Source organism: Gouania willdenowi, chromosome 3 (assembly GCF_900634775.1).
Source record: "Gouania willdenowi chromosome 3, fGouWil2.1, whole genome shotgun sequence".
Lineage (NCBI taxonomy): Eukaryota > Metazoa > Chordata > Actinopteri > Blenniiformes > Gobiesocidae > Gouania > Gouania willdenowi.
Window position 1 is genome coordinate 34,765,942 of NC_041046.1, and position 6,025 is coordinate 34,771,966.

Here is a 6,025-nt window from a genome sequence, read left to right on the forward strand (position 1 = left end):
ACAAAAGAGGATTTGTGTTACTCATTTGGGTCACACACACGCACGCACGCACGCATAATTAAGGCACTTATTCAGCTAGAAAGGCCTCGTTTGAGGATTTAGGAAAGCCATTAAAAGACAGATTTATGGCCTCTGAAGCAAAAAAAAAAAACTTAACTTTGGTAAAACACTGCCTCTTCTCAATCAGCAAAATAACACCAAGTCAGAAATAAGACAACATTTATCTCAAACACTGAATATCTTGTAATTACCATTTGTTTAGTCTGTTCTCGTCATCCGTGTATGTTGCTCCAGTTAAAAACACAAGGTCGTAACTGATCAGCAGATTTCTGTGGCTGTGGGTCAGAGGTCACCCTTTAATGTGACCTCTGACACATAATTAAATTGCCATCTTTAACCTCAGTTACAAGCTGTCACAGACCATCGGATTGCATGCTGCAAATCAGCGTGCCAATCAATAGCAGGAGGGAGAACAGGAGAAAGACATGCAGCGCACAGAGATTATCTTTAATGAAGTTGAACTGTACTGTGATCATGTTTGTGCATCTTCTAATTGGATCGTGAAAGAGACACTGCGACTCACAGAGTTGGAGATGGTCGTGGGACAGAAACTCACACTCAAGCAGCATCAAAAACCACTTCATTGAGACCGTGACATATCAGTGAGTTTAAACACTCAATTACTGTCAGGCCTTTACAGAGAAATACAAAAATTAAATAAACAACAGTGGTTTTAGTTTCAGTAAGGGGACCATACGTCCGGTTTTACCCAGACAAGTCCTCTTTTCACAGTTTTGTCCGGAAATATTTTACATTACATTAATTTAAATGACCGTAACTCCGCTAATATTTGCTCTATCTGGGAAATTCCACCAGTTTCTGAAAGCTAAGCTCTTTACAACCAACCGGGTGTTACATTACAGTAATTTCCTTCATACGTGATGGAATCATTAAAGATTTGTTTGGATGAAATCGTCACACGAGGAAAAGAGAAAGAGGACCAAAGTCCAAGACATTAAAAGAAACCAAGTAACAGTGGATTTAATTATTTTCTTATATTTTTAATGTCTAGGAGGAGATGTTTCTCATCGTTTCAATGATTGAGAGATTTTCAGTTATTTCAAAGATAGATTGTTAAAATGCATAATAAAGGTGATTGACTTCAGTCATTATTAAAGTCTTTGTCATAAAACCAGAAATTATGATTTAAACCTTACTGACAAAAACATATTTATTTATTGTCTTGTGTTTTACCACTGCAAGGTAGAGGTCGGCCTAAGTGACCTCATTTTTGGAAATAAAAATATAGTCACCCTAGCATCAGGAACACACTATTTCCCATAGTGCATTGCTAAAAGGCTGCCCAGGGCTTCATGTCTGCCATGAGTCAAACTGTGGCAGGAACCAACAACAACTGACTGATAGATAGCTCCTGCTAAGCATGTGTAGATTCTACTTATTCTCCCTCTTTGAAAACTCATACTGCTTTTATCTTGGTTTTGCTTCTTTTTTTTTTAAATAGTCTGGACACATTTTGTTTATTAGGGAACTTTTTTTTTAACTAAACATGACATTTTTCCATTTTCTTAAACCAAAATCTTTGCTTATGTAAAAACATTTTGGGCACTAATCCATATAGGACTTTAGAAAGAAAAATAAATAATGCCACTTTGGGAAACACATTTTTGCTTTATTTTTATTTTGAATTGTGTCCCCATAACTGTTTTTTTTGTTCATTTAATAAGTGTATCCAAATTGAAAATGGTGCATGTATTGTAAAAATAGAAATAAATATACCGTGGCAAAAAAACTATTAAATAAAGCAAGGGGTAGTGAATCATACAAGGTATGGCAAATTTAACAAGCATAATAAATAGTAATATTGCAAACAATATGTGTATACCTTGTGTAGAGCAATGGTGTGTCTCAACTATAAGAGTTTCAATCTGTGATAAGAGATCTTGAATGTTCTTATGAGCTTACATAAGAGCAAAACCCCTTTAGGCTAACTGGAGTCTCTAAATAAATCTGAGTGGTTTATATATATGTCCCTGTATTACCTGTAAATGGACCTTCAGATGCAATCGCTTCCATTGGATCAAGGAAACTTCTGAAACCTCAAGGATTGTGGCCACCCAGGACCTGCAATGTGCCATCAACAGAAAAGATAAATTACAATTACGCCTGACAAACTGAAAATTATCAAATCAGGAGAACTACAGTTTTTTTTACATTGTCTACATTCACGTACTGTAAGCAACGATTTCTAAATGAAAAGCAGCTGATGGTGCAAAAGAAAAGAAACTGTCCCTAAACTCAAATCATCCTGAGCGACTGTGCTGATTATGATTTAGAGGCTGCTGGTTTTGTTTCAAACTGTGCCTTGCTTTGTGGCCGGGGGGACCAGTGTTATTTAAATGGTTGTCGGGGTATAAAAACTAAATTAATCATGCTTTGGCTCAACTTGCTAGGGACTGAAATTTGCTTATGGAGGCCCGTGATCACATCAAATATTAATGTCTTCACAGAGAACTGGCGGAGCGATGGGGCAAAGCATCTGAAAGCACAGAGCACAACATGTCAGGCGGGGACACTCCTGGTTTTTAAACCAGCAACTCTTCATCTTATCTCAGTAAGTGTGGTCCAGGGAGTGGCCGAGATGTTGTTGGGGATTCATCTTTGTCTACATTAGTGCACATCTATGTGTGGTGATTGTGTTATCTGACGTGTAGAAGTGTTTTTGTATCAGTGATAATATTCAAATGAATGAATACAGAACATGTAATATGTATTTTCCAACTTGCTCCATATCTCCATGACCGACTTCCTGAGGCCCTACGGGCTTCAAAAACAAACTGCAATCATTTTCACTGACAGTCAGCGAATCGCCAAACAAACACAAGTGAGACTTTAAACACAAACCCCCATTTTTCCAGCTCAGCACTAAAGAGAGCAGCAGAGAGAATTACCATCACGGCAGTCCAAGGATTTGTGCTATTTGTCTCCCTGACACAAATCTGAGTGAAAATGCATGAAATGAATGAGACAGAGGCAGTAAACTTGTTCTTCCATATTTCCAGAGCTCACACAGAGCACATGAACAACATTCCCAGCCCACTGACACACAAAGGGAGGCCGAGCTGTAGCATTAGATCTACTCAAACAGCCGCAGACACAGTCCTGAATTGTCATTTTTGTGGGGCTATTCCACAAAACGCCACTAAATAATTGCCAGGGATTGTCGAGTCCTGTGACACTTAGCCTAGCAGCGAGGCAAATTAAAGCTAGTGTGGGTACTTGTTCCGTCAGAAATTCTAAGTTTCGGCACATAAATGAGAAGGAGGGGGGCGTGGTTTAGTTACGGAGGAGGTGGTGAGAGGGTTCCCATGATGAACAGCAGAAATTCCATGAAAGCAAATCAGATTCCTCACAATTATCTCAGTGAACGCGACACAGTCCAGGGGGGGCCGGGTAACCATGAAGTGGAGGACACTGATTGGCTTATTTCTCCTCTATTATTTGAAGCTGAGGGATTGTGGAGCCCCTCCCAGCAGGTGTGCTACATACAGTCTTTTGCAGGAAGCCAAAACCTTTCAGTCAGTGAAGGTTTGGAACAAACATAGGCAACTGGCGGCCCAGGGGCCACATGTGGCCCTCGCTCGGATTTTGTGCGGCCCCAAAATAAATGAAAAGAATAAATCCAATTACAAACAAAATAACAAAAATGCATAAAATGATTCCAAAAAACATACAAAATGTCTGCAATAACACAAAAAAACTACAAAATAAATAGACACAAAATAAGACAAAAAAAATACATACATTACAGAAAAATACACAAAATCATTAAAAAAGGCATACAAAAACAATAGACTTAAAACACAAAACGATAATAAAAATCCCCAAAATGACTCTCAGAAGCATACATTACAGGGAAATAAACAAAATTACAACATTACACAAAACAAGCACTTAGAAAAATTAAAAGGAAAGATCAGACGATCACATTTCTGCCACCCCTGTGATAAAAGTTACTTACATCTCTAGTTGAAAATATTAAAAAACTTCCGATATCAACTTTTGTTAAGCAGAAAAAGAAAATTGAAGTGGTGTGTGTAGCATTGAAGATACAAATACTAAGTAAGTCACTCATGCAGACTATGTTTTCTTTTCTGCTAATGATCAAAAGTAACGTGCATAAGGGTGCTTTCACACACACACAGTCTGGTGGAGTCAGTGCGATTCTGGCTGTGAATCTGCAACATTGTTGCATTTTAACTTGGTCCGGTCTGCTTTTACACATTCTATTTGCCAAGTGCACCAAACATTCTGAACAACGTCACACAGGCGAAACGGTCGGTCGCCGATTGGACAAAATACTTCAACCTCCATTGCCTTGATGATGTGGCGCTGCCCTGTCACTACTGACAGTTGCGTCGTCACGTCCTATATTTGTTCTCTCTTCCTATGTTTTCCAAAGGAAATGCTAAAACAATCCCAGCAGAAAAGTCATTAATAATAATTTTAAATAACCCATAATCACATGATGCCACAACCTGCACTAATGCTCTACATAAACACAGAGGTGACTCCTCTCCGTCTCCATCTGTCAGCGCTCAGAGCCGTCATGTCACCGGTAACTTACCGGTCAGGATGTGTAATATGTGAAGATATGAGAATATATAAGCAGATAAAACAGAGCAGTCAAATGTGCAGCCATTGCTGATCATGTGAACCGTTTGGGAAAACAGAGATGAGTGAATTAAATGAATGATGCGGGACAAATACGGGAGTGAGGAAATGTGACGTGTTTTTGTGTGTGCTTACAAAACGACTCTGAAAATGGATGGATGGACAGATAGATGTGTGTTGCTGCTGGTGCACTGGGTTGTGAATGTGTGGTTATGTCCGTTACCGTGACGGCAGGCACGTAGCAGCAGCAGCTGCTGCTCTGTCAGTGATGGAGTTGCTCTTTTACAATTAAGCTTCATTGTAAAGTCCTATGTTTGGTCCTGGTTGCTTTCCCACATTTTTCAGAGGAACAGAGTTCCAGTGACCTTTCACATATCGCGAAAAGACCGAGTATCCGAGGAAGCAAAGCATAGTGCGGAGCAAAGATGTATGTGTGAAATCACCCTGAAATACTGTTAGCAGTAAGAAAGCAAAGTTAACAAAAAACAATGCTAAACACATGAAAAGAAACCCTGATGAGAAAATGCCCAGAGACCAAACAGACTGTCCACTTATGACAGAATGCAAAATAAATGATTAGAGATAAAAAGGAGCTACAGTAGAATTCCATTTAAAGGTTAATAAAATTATAAAAGGAGTACCAGAAAATATATTTTTTCTTTTAGACAAAAAATATATAAAAAAAAAATAACTGGCTGAAGTTTACTTGGCTAACCAGTGAACCAGCATAAGAACAGGGTGAAGGATTAAAATCAAAACAAAAAGTTCAGCAACTGCTTTTAAAATAATCTTCTTTTATCCATTCACCAGCTTTCAAGGGAAATACAGTCAGTCGAACAAATCCCTCCCACAAACAAGACGCCATGATATAATCAATGGAGTTCACTTCACCTGTCAGTGTTATGGCTCCTCTGTGCATGTGTGAAAACGCTGAGGTCACTTTGCAGAGGAGTCCATGTTTTCTGAGGTTGAACCCTAGAAGATATTCAGTTAGTGGTGAAAATAAATGAATAACTAAATAAAATGTAATGCATGTTTGAAGAGAAGCTAATAAGAAAAGATAAATGGACAATTGATAGATTAAATCATCCTCTTACCTTAGTGTGATTAGTGATAATTTACCTTACCGATCCACATTTTAAAAGAAAAACTGACGTAACCAAAAGGATGTATTGGTTGCTTTCAGGATGTATGCTCTTACGGGGAAGAGGAAGTTTTTTTGTTTTTTTGAAATGGTCTTTTTAGCTCTTTCCAGAGCAACATTTTTTTTCTTTTTTTAACTTTCTGCCATGATGTTTCTTTTTTCGTTGTCATTTCGGTTGTTTTTCTTTTC